This window comes from Pholcus phalangioides, unplaced genomic scaffold, assembly GCF_987345545.1.
Source record: "Pholcus phalangioides strain wild (caught in Gottingen) unplaced genomic scaffold, Ppha-v1.0 ptg000009l_1, whole genome shotgun sequence".
NCBI classification, from domain to species: Eukaryota; Metazoa; Arthropoda; class Arachnida; order Araneae; family Pholcidae; genus Pholcus; species Pholcus phalangioides.
The window spans coordinates 57048416-57060439 of record NW_028301602.1 but is presented as its reverse complement, the minus strand read 5'-3'; the positions used below and the strand labels follow the sequence as shown (position 1 = coordinate 57060439).

Sequence of the window (12024 nt, the reverse complement as noted above, 5' to 3'; positions counted from 1 at the left end):
TCAATTTATGATCTTTCCCTGCAGAATAAGTGGGATGCAAACACAAACATCTATCGATAAATCCTACTTTGCAGTATAGGCACAATTACAAGAAAAACGAACTAAAAACAATTGAGCATACAATCATCGAGCATATTGTGGATACACGTTTAATATTGAGTATTGTTTGTGAAATCTCTCTCTAACGTTTAATTATATAAAAATACTGTATATACGAATGAAAATGGATAGGACTGAAATATATATATTTACGAAAATTTTGTTTCAAATGGTTAGTTACGTTCAGAAAATTTTAAATTCGATTTCATCAAAACTATAACATTCGTCTTTCAAATATTCAAGTTTTAAACGTTATGTTTAAAAGCAAAATCGTACTAAAAAAATAAAAAAAAACATCCATGTAGTATATTCTACCTCATTTTTACATATTTTAGATATTTAACTTGTCAACTTCTGGTTTTATTCAAGTTTGGATTACTGTTTGGATGCAAGTTTTGCATTATTGTACGGAACATTGAGGAAAATTTTAGAACCTGGAACAACAACGAAATAGGCATAACTTATGTACGGCTCATGAATTTCATGAGAACTGAAAGAGAAAAACCTTTTTTTTCGATTCTCCTTTTTTATATGTAATTTCTTAAGTTTCACTTATCATTTTCCTAAGAAATATTTTGTTTTAAGTGTCTTTTCTTCAACTGTAGATATGTAAATACATTTTGGAAATTCTGAAGCGAATGAGAGAAAGTTTAATCTTTATCATCTTTTCTACTATTTCTATCGAAATTTTTTCACACAATTCTTTTACGGTTTTCATACTTCTGATGATAACCACATTGCCAATTGAACATTTTGCAACAACTCATTGCATGCTAAAATGTTTTTGGATGAGATAATCACGTAATAATTTTAACGTTAACCCAAAACCTGTTCAAACTACGATAATCAAGGATGCTTTTGTGAACGTGGTGGTAAAAGTTGAAGTATTTATTCGTTTCTGAATGCGTGTGACTATTTAGCGTGAGAAAGTAAATGGTTAACGACGGACTTACCTGAAAAACAAGCACGGTCTTGAACTTGGCGAAAACAGCTTGACTTCTTATATTTTCTTCTTAAATAAAACTTCAAAATATTTGGAGCCTGATTAATTATTCGGAGACGCAGTTTCCAAACATAGATATATCTTCACTTTTAATGTGAAATCTACATCGTAAGTCAATTTATAACCTCTTTTGATGTCTCCGTTGCCGTATTGGAAAATGTATTACATATTTATGCAGTCGCAAAAAAAAAAAAAAAATACTGGCGACTTTTACTTTTTCGAAATAGAAAAGTATTTACTCGAAAAAAGAAGTGCACGACAATTATAGTTTCCAAAGTTCGAGAGTCAAAGTCAATTTTGACACAGAGTGACAAAACTCTTCAAATAACCACCATCGTTGTATACGAGTTTCGGCAAAGATTTAAGATGATAATTTAATGGGGTATTTTTTTTCAAAAATGTATAATATTTCTATATGAGTTAATCAGCAGAGAAATCTGTCATGTCTGCTTTCGTTCGAAGCCGGTTCAGGTGTGAGACTCATGTGCAAAGAGTGCAAAGGTTTCCTCGACCGAGTAATATGGGGAAAAAAAGAAAAAACAATAAAAATATACAAAAAAGGCGTAAGCGGGAAGGAAACCAACTGCCACCATGTCATAGAAGCGAATTAAATACTTTGGGAACGTGGGCAGCTGCTTGAATGCTGCGCAGTTGGGAAGCGAACTCAGTGAGGAAGGAGGAGCTCCGAGAGCAGCCCAAAGATTCTCAGAGGTTGATTTGCTCTTCGGAGGCGGAGTCCAATACGCTCATCTGTGAGGAACCCGGATTTGGCGGGAAACTATCACTGATTTGAAGGAAGCTGCGGAAACTCCTGTATCAGAATCTCTCCAGTTCAGACCACGACTGACACTACTATTCAATATCCATCATCGAAAAACCGACAGTTATTAGATTCATGAAGTTTTTCATAGACACAGTATGTATCACAACAGGAATTTTTTTTATAAAACATTTATGTCTTTAATATCGCATATTTTACCAATAACTAATATAATTTATCAATTTTAAGACAAAATCTTCAAAAATACAATATATTTGTTCACATCGGTAAAATCCGAAATGACGTGACTAGGGCTGATCGAAAAAAGACAAGGCTGTATTCACTCGAACCGATTGTCGCTGACAAAACCCTCGAGTCAGTAGCATCTGTACTTGTCCTCATTCAAATGATAAATATGTTTTCTAAGTTTTGTCCTCCACAGTCATCTTACACATAGGATAACTAAACGTTGACCTACAACAGGGCCTATGCAATTCAATAATAAATTAATAATATGATCGTGTACGTTTTCAAGTCTTATAATGGGATTCAAACTGGTATACAACAATTCAGACTGGTGTACAACTAATTCAAATGGCGAAACAAATATTTTTGACTACACAAGGTATCTGAAAATTATTGGACTGAATTCGTGACTTTCTTTTTTTTACATTACTATTTTTGCAGTATCGTGGTCGGCAGTTACGTGATCGTGGGGACATCGTGATGATCTAGAACCTAACCCGGTTGGCGACACAATAGTGGTCAGTTGAAGTAGGTATTCTGTTTATTTTCCAACTCTGTGGGTGCGAATGTGAGCCACTCACCCATTTGAAAAATAATACGCATTGAGCAAGCAGACCTTCAACATAATAATCACATAACATGAAAATTCAAGCATTTGCTATTTTCAATTCAAAATATGAAAGACAGGGGGCAGCAACAGTACAACACGAACCTGAGTCTAACAACATAAATACGTTAGAGCCCCACTTATACACAGACACGTTTCTCTATGTACCAATTTCTAGAAATTCCCCAGAGGAATGATTGCGATGTGCAGCGCATGCATGATTAAGTGAGTAGTAATGTTGGTGGTTGTAATATACTAATGTTACATCTATCAAAGTATTCTAAGGTTTTTACTTGCACCGGCAAGCGAATAGAGATGTTTTATAACCTTTCAGATGGAGTCAAACTCAAATCATTCCAAAAAACTCGAGATTTTAAGTTAGCTTTTATTTTTTAAATGATCTTTTGGCTTCTACGCACCTACAATTCAACTCGAAAATATGTCAACAAAACTTAGTGATTTATTTTTGTGTGAGTGTTAGTAAAAGTTTCTGATCGTATGTCGAATAACATGCCGGCAATAAGATCTTGAAACACTCCAGTTATTTTTTATTCATCTTTATATAAAATATAGCGCGTAAAGAAAAATAATCGATTACTATAACCGATGAAATATAAAATCTTCATTGAGTAAAAATTTGGAGAAAGTTCTCGCGAATCGTTCCTGATGCATACTAAGCAGTCGCTCATCTTATAACAATCATTAAAAAAGTAATGATGAAATTGCAAATGAACCAATGAAACTATAAAAATCGAAAATACTTATTTCCTCCTCTTTAAATGGTGAAATTTCGAGCATTAAATACTTATTATTCTAAGCCATGAAAGAAAAAAAGATCAGATGAATATACATTGTATAAAATGAATGAATATTCATTTCGGAGAAGAGCAGTCTTTTTCTAATCCTCGAAAGATCCTGGAACTGCGACATTGTAAATGTAATTTAATTCGTAAATCTTTAAATATCCATGTTAGTTAAAAAATAAAAAGAAAGCAATTTAAACTAATAATAACAAATATAAATAATGTACTAAGAGAGCAACAAAATGTTCCAAGAGGGTTTCGTAATCGTTTTGCTGTTTTCACATCGGAGAAAAAGAAATTTATAGTGGGAGAGAGGAGATAGATATATTGAGGGACTTCTGGAAGCGTTAATCTTTAGACTTAGTCCGTTAGCACGTATGAAGAATCAGTTAGTGCCTTGCAAAGGTTCTTGGCCTATCGTAATACCAGAGACCATTATCACAAAAATCTTATGTCAACTTAATACGAGAAGATATTGCTTATAATAACTGCTGCCATTTCTCTCTTTGGGTTTTTGTTTTTTTTCAAAATTCCATTTCGGGATTTCGGTTACTTATTTACTCTTTGCTTTTTTCGAACACCACGTAGAGGCCGAAAGTGAGAATCATCGTGAGAGAACATTTATATATATGTTTCCTTTATTTATTATTATTATTATTATTTTCACGATCACTTGGATTCGAGATAGATACATAAAAAAGTAACCTCTCTCGTCATTCTATTTTTTATCTGCCGTTGTTGCATCATACGAATGGTATTAGTGATCCATTTAGCGATAGATCTAGCTTTTTTTTTATTCATATTGAAAATGGGTAAAATGACTGAGTATTAGGGAAAATGAACACACAGATATTCACAGAGATTCAAAAACCATAGAAATAATCGTAGTATTTGCTGTGTTATTTGATTCGACATTTCATCACATTTTTTTTTCAAAAAAAAAGAATAAAGTTGTCAAATATGCAAGAGTGAAATATTTTTGTATGTTCGGTCATTGTTTTCTTGGCCATGACTGAACACGAAAATTGTGTTTCAAAAATATAAAAATTAAAACAACCAATATCATCACTTTTATTTGTCATTCGATTAAAATAAGCCGAAAATGTTAAGGTTAAAATTATTTTTAAAAATTCAATCTAATTAATCTAGTAGTATAATTTTTAAATTAACTTATTGGCGATTGGCTTTTTTTTCTTCTTTCTTTCTTTCTTCTTCTTTTTTTTTCTTTCCGCCTTTGGATTATAGAAGGAGAATTAAATTTCTCTCAGCAATATTGTCCTTCATGATGCTTGCGATCCTAATCCTTGGTCAGTGTGTCCTATCGTATCTTATCCTGTCATTCTATAAATAAATTTATTTATTATACAGAGTGCATAGCTACCAGCATACACCGCATTTTACTGGCGAACCGTTGATCCTACAGGCATACTTTCAATAACACAAAAATATTCAAATAACGTGTAAAACTCAGATATATCATTCATGTTGCAAGGAATTGTACACTTGTTAAAATAAAAAAAAATACTTTTTATACGGGCACCCTGTGCTCAATGAGAAAATTGTTGCTCCGTTTTTTGAATTCAAATATCTCATTGAATATTGCACTTGCAAACGTGTAATTATTTTGCTTGTTTATCAGAAGCAGAGTAATAACTTTCTGATGTTTTTGAGCACAGGGTGTCTGTATAAAAAGTTTTTTTTAATTTTAACAACTGTGCAACCCCTTGCAACATCAAAGATGTATCTGAGTTCTACACATGTATTTGAATACTTTTTCTAGTAGGAAGTATGCCAAGAAAATGTGGTGCGTGTTGGTAGCTATGTAGCACCCGGTATGAAGGATTAAATAAATAAAAACCACCGTGTCACAAAAGGAAAAATTTACAGGAGAGCCGTTTAAAGTATGCGTTTCTATGGGGCTCGCTTGTTTCATAAAGTGAATATCTGTTATTTATTGAAATACGACTGGAAATGTGCTTTTTTTAGGATTCTAAGTGATTTCAGAATCAAATTTCAAACATCACAGAAATCCCACAACTTATTGATAAACTATATTAATTTATTATGATAACGTCGAGATTGAGAACATGGACACTGTTCATATTGTTAACACGCTATTAATTTGAATGATTTTACAGGTTACTCCACAAATTTATGCAAATTCAAATAATTTGATCAACCACGTCACATTTTACGCATACGAAAACTGATTGAACCTGGACATACAAGTATGGCTTAAAAATCATAGTTTGAAGGGTTTATCTAATTTTTCAACATCAAAGCTGATGAGTATATTCAAGAGACAGAGAGAGAGACCAGGGCTGTTGAATCGAATGTCATGGTGCTCGCCACTCAATTGCCAGGTAGCTGAAATTCCAATAAAACAATTTAATTAGTTAATATATTGAAAAAATCAGCACAAAAAATGACCTAAAAAAACAAAAAAAAATGTGGACAATTTTAATTACAATTGAACAATTTTTTCCAATTTTAAACCAAATGAATTTCATTTCACTCGAAGAATTATTTGTACATTTTTTCGAAAAATACTGATAAATTTATTTAAAATTCCAGCCACGATAAGAAGAGCAAAAAAAGCGCCGAATAATATTACTAAAAATAAATCATGTGCAGTTTTTAGGTTTCCATCGAGTGACAGTAATTTAAATGAAAAAAATTAATGCAAAATTTTCAATCCGTTCCCTTATAAACGCTTTTTAAATGAAAAAAAATGAGAAAAAAAGAGATTTTAATACACAGCAGATTATTCTACCATTAAAATTCACAAAGAATCTCAAATTTATAGTATATATTAATTTTTTTTTAATTTCAAATATTTTAATATATTTCCCAAACGTATTCGTGATAAATTGCAAGTAGATCTCAATAAATATTAATAAGCAAGTGATATTAACATTATCTTGTCCTCGTGATATTATCCGGGTTGCCAGATGTTACTTCAATAAGTATTTTCCTCGTTTCACATACGGACATGTCTTCACGTAAAATATATGTTAATATACTGGAAATAAACGTTTTTATATCATCTCGAGATTATACATCCTCCAAGGAAAATACGACACTTCATGCATTAAAAAGTAATCCATGGTAATCGAGAATCAAAAATTTAATGAAAAACTTGGAAAATTTACATGAAATTACTAACTCCTGGATGATGATGATCATCATCGAGAGTTTATTCCGGTTCGAGAGACTACATGGTGTGTGTATGTGTGATTTTGGGGAAAATTTTTCTATAAAACGAACATTAGCAGTAAATAAATTTTTGGGGGAGAAAAAACCTTCAAAATATTATGCATAGAAGAGAGGGATAAAAACAAATTTCAAATGTATGAAAATTTCAAATAATTCATTCAGGATAATAAAATAGGAGATATCTATGGCATCTAGTAAAGTATATTTTCCGCCTATATATATATCATTTTTAATGCCTCGATAATTAAATACCTTCGTGAATGAAAAATAATCCTCGTGAATATCTTTTCTTTTTGTCTTTTTAGGTAAAATATCTGGGAATAATAATAATTGAAATTTATTCTCTTCTCGTGTTTCTTTCCTTTCTGCATTTGCCTCGATTACTTTTGCTGTAACAGTCGTCGTTTTCTCGATTTCAATTTGTTTCCGGTGTTTTATTTATTAAAATCCCGACGCTTCTCTGCAGTGAGTAACTCTTTCCAAGAAAAAAAAAGTTGGGGGGGGGGGCAAAAGTTCCCCTTTACAAACTCAAAAAAGCAAGGCCATCGTTTTGGTATAACAATTTACATAAACAGCGAATGATTGGGTTTAGCACTCTCTCTGCTTCTCCATTCTTTTCCCATCTTTTCCCCTCGTGTACTTCATGCTAATTCTATCCTCTCCTTGATTTTCCTCTTCGTGCTTCGTGGAGTTTCTGGTTTTTTCAAGTTCATTTTTCAAGAAGCATGTGAACTATAGAAATGGAAAAATTGATAATGATATTCCTTGTGTTTTCTTTCACCTTTTTCAATCGAGGGAATGTTCGCTGTTATGATTATTCGTATTTTAAGGTTCTTCATGTTTGATAATACATTCTTCTATTCTTTACATTTATTGCTCCCGTATCAATATAGGTGATGATTTTCAATCATTATCAATTAAGATGCTGCTACATATTAAGTTGTTAGTTTTATCAACGACATGGTTTATAGGAAGACAAATGAGAAAAAAGTTATTTTGTACACTTTTTTTTTTTTTTAAAAAAACATGTCTTAGATAGCAAATAAAAAGAAAAAATTCTATTTAATTTCTCATGTTGATTTGAGATTCATCTGATCATATGACCTACTTTTCCCCTTTGAGTTTAAAAAAAATCATGTCTCTGCTAATGTAGTCATATTGTGATAGCTGCAATTGCATGTCGTTATCTAAACGAGTGCCAGATAAATGTACACGTATAAGTACAGTTTACGCCGCTTATTAGAATCAATGATAATGTTAGCATTCAGGTATTGTTATCACTTTTGCTAAGTACGGTATAGACAAATATCGTATAACATGGGAAAACTATCGCTTGTAGTTATCGAAACTTCTCGATTTGTTATCTTTTTTTTCTCTAGCATTATGAAACCGGACTCATTTCTCCCTTTATAAGATACAGTTGTCAACCTGTAAGACAACGTAGGAGAACAAAAGGCTCCCCCTTGTTGACAAAAATTTCCGTGCTCAGCTCATAATCGGGCGATAATAGCTGCTATGAGTAATGTACTTTTAGCGCTACTTTTGCAATGGCTTTCCAAGGCACGCGTAAGTTAAAAAAAAAACCCCTTCCTTCAGTTCATGGCCAGTTTTTTCAACTGAAGACATGCTCGGTTCCTCGGCCGGAAGACTTACACTAAGTAATATATGGAACGTACATTATATAAGAAGTATTGTAATTCGTAATATCATATAGACCCCGTATATACATTAGACCGTTTCATTGTAACTCATTACAAATTTTGAATTTAAAAAAATGTGATTTTTGCTCAAAGGGGAAAAAGAAGTAGTAACTTTTTTTAATTTTCATTTAGGAATCTCGGTATATTTGTATCTATAATCACTTGGTTATACTTTTATTCAAGCTATTTATAAGATACTTATAACAAATTGTGTGTGTGACTGAAAAAAATTGACGTGGACTTCAATCGATGTATTTTTTCTTATGCATCTTTTTCTCGAAATGATCGCACGAAAACAACTGTTTTTTACATTGAAAGAAGAAAACGTAACATGTGTCAGAGAAAAATGTGATAAGAAATACACTTCTTTATTCAAAATCATAGTCACTCATTTAAGATTGTGTCCATCTAAGTATGCTATTCCTCTGACCACCACCACCACCACCAAACCAGAACATGACTCCCACTCTGTCCCCAATATATATATATTCTTTTGCCCGAAATCACTCAGGTATTAGAAAATATTTTTCAACAACTCGGTTATTACTATCATTGTGATGATAATAATGATAATAATAGACTAGAGAACGGACTTGGTACAATCGGGACCAGCTATAACAGACGTAATAACTCGAAACGTGATCAAATCAAACGTATGAAAGGGAGACGACAAATAACTTTATTATTATAATTGAATTGAAACTTCTCTCTATTGTTTCGTTTTCCGAGGGATAGTGTAGAGTGTTTCATTTTAAAACCCCTTTTCTATATTTTCACCACCCGGTAATGAATTAAAACCAGTTTCGCGGTTAAAGGCGAGTGAATTTCGTCCCCCTCCCCAACCAGCACTATTCAGAGCAAATACAACGAACTATCAACAGATGTTTCCCTTTTAAGCTTATGGAGAGTTTCGCGGAAGGGTCTTCCCATCGCTAATGTTGCCCGAACGGGTTACTCGAACATTGGGGGGAGAGGTTAAGCGGTAAGACCCTTTGCTCCAATGCTACTGTATCAATAGGTGATGCCTCGACCAAGTGATGCATCATTCCCTAATAATCACTCACCACCACGGCGGAGATGGGGCTCTTGAACAAGTTATGACGCTTCATTCATCAGTTGCCACTCGCTGCTCATCCTTCTCGTTTGTGAAAGTGTTACTATCCGTACGATGTGGCGAAGGCAAATAAGCTCCAAGTCTCGTAGATCGGGGTGCCGCTGCCCTATGCACCGTATGTGCGAGATGGTGTGGAAGAGGCTTCGCGTTAAGGGCAAAACGTTAGTATAGCTAACTAGTAGCGCCTAGGCACTGCGTAAACTAGTGAAATACGGCCAACTTATGGGAGAAACAGAACGGAGTTCAGCTGCTGAACACCTGCATCTATGAGCGCGCAATACCTATACATATACCATACAATACCTATACGTATATATGGGTGAGATAACAGCACATGTATATTGTTATTTCTATCAACAAAACATATCTCGTCAGTGAATGCAAAATGAGAGGACTAAAAAAATCATATTTTTTTTATTTTTTCTCTCGTTATAAAACATCTCGAGAAATTCCCTTTACTTATGAAAACACTGACTACATTTACGTCTGTTAACAATATCCTCGCTGACAAGTAGGGGAAATTGTTGTACACACCTTGAGTATAGTTAAACCTCGAAACACTTGAAGTAGTTTTGATAGTATTGCATTTTAGCTGATGGTTTTTGATGCAAGAGAAATGCATAGCCTTACAAATAAGTGTCGTTTTAGCTCTTTGTCTGTGACCTTAGTAAACTATATTTGATAATTATAGCCCATGTAGTCACCTGATCTATCGTATGAAGCGCTCAATCATATCAATCACTGTGAATAACGTTATTAATATCCTTCACAAATGGTCGAACATCATGTATCTTGAAACAAAAAAAAATCGTGTACCTTGAAACAATATAAAACTTGAAATTTTCTAGTTTACCTTGGAATACTCAACTCATAAAAACTTTTAATACTTCTACTTTTGTGTTTAAATAAAATTTATATTTTAAATTTTAGTTCTACACTTCTCTCCAACAAAAACTTCAGCCACCCCTTTTCTCTTTCATCAACCTTTGGTTATTTCCTCGTCAAATTTATTGGAAAAAAACAAGAAGGTTATACACTTTGGGATGTTTCCCCACCAAATACTTTTACAGTGTAAATTTCTTTCACCATCAGCATCAAATGCGAAAAACCGTTTATTATTTTAAATATGTTTTTGCTGTTTAATGCTGTTTTTCCAACTTTCCTTCGTTTTTTGAATTGGGATATCTCAGTGAGTATTGCACTTAGAAACGTGGAATGTTTTTAGTTGACAACAGGAAACTGAGAGCAACAACTTTCTAATAGGGTTTTTGAGCACATGGGGGAGCTGCATAAAAAGTTAATTTTTTCATTTCAATAACTATAGAACCTTTTGAAACATGAATGCCATATCTAAGTACTGCACGCTATTTCAATTCTTTTTCTAGTTGGAAGAATGCTTTTAGGTTCGCCAGTAAACTACCATGCACTCTGTTACCCATACGTTTTCTAATTTCCCCTGTATAAGAAGCACAACAACAATTATACATAATTATCACAAAAAATGAGTAACTTTGCCTGGTTTTAATTTATACAAAAATTGCCACGTTTTTAAGACAAATAAATTACACTGGTCGAATGGTCGACGCGTTTCGGCTCTTCAATGGAGAGCCGTCATCAGGACCTCGTGGTCAGAACTCACACGAATGAAGAGTGATGTTTACGTCTGGTCGTCCGAAGAGTTCGCCTTTGTATTTGCTGCGTCCGAGTGGTCTTTGGATGCGAATTGGGGAGCCATCTGTTGTAAAGTGTTGAAAGTTTTTTCACGACTGAGGTTAATAAAGCCTGTCCAAGCTGACGAAATAGGTGGTGTGTTTCTTCCATCATTAACGAGGAAATTCTGGCATGTTCTGATGAAGTATTCTTCGAGAAAATTCAATTCCGAATTGTGTGTTGCTTTTTTAAAAACAAATGCTTTGTCAAAATCAAAATGATGTGAATGTTGCCAGCAGTGTTGGGCAATAGCCGAATTATACGTCCGTCCCTTCTCAACATGCTTTCGGTGTTCGAGAACTCGAATATTTAGATTTCTTCTAGTTTGGCCAATATATCCATTTTCACAATTCTTGCATGGGATGAAGTAGATACCAGATTCTTTGGAGGGTGAGATAGGATCTTTCAGATGGGAAAAGGTGAGTATATTTGTTGGCTGGAATATTGTATGGAAGTCAAATTTCTTGAAGATAGAAGAGATCATGAAACTTGAAGAAACGAATGGAAGAACAACGGTATTAGAAAACTGTTTTGAGTCAGCTGGGAGCAGGTTCGTGGTGCATGTCTGGGTCATTTTTCTGAGGACCTTGTCGATGATAAAAGGTGAAAAACCCCGATTAGAAGCGATGTCACGAAGGATATTGAGTTCATTCTGGAGGGAGGCTGAATCACTGCAAAGTTTTAGTGCTCGATGAACAAAAGAAGAAAATGCCGAAAGTTTCTGATTGGGAGGATGAAAGGATTTTGCATGAGGTGGCATGGAGAT

The 12024-nt window shown here is 33.6% G+C and overlaps 1 protein-coding gene across 2 annotated transcripts in view; it reads right to left on the bottom strand.

Annotated features, from left to right (window-relative positions):
• dsf (nuclear receptor dissatisfaction) overlaps positions 1-1680 on the bottom strand; it is a 72802-nt gene extending 71122 nt beyond the window's left edge. For both annotated transcript variants that reach the window (XM_089236613.1, XM_089236614.1), the window contains exon 1: positions 1053-1680. The gene's annotated coding sequence lies outside the window, so the exon portion shown is untranslated. The remainder of the gene's footprint in view (positions 1-1052) is intronic.
• Positions 1681-12024: the final 10344 nt, after the last annotated feature.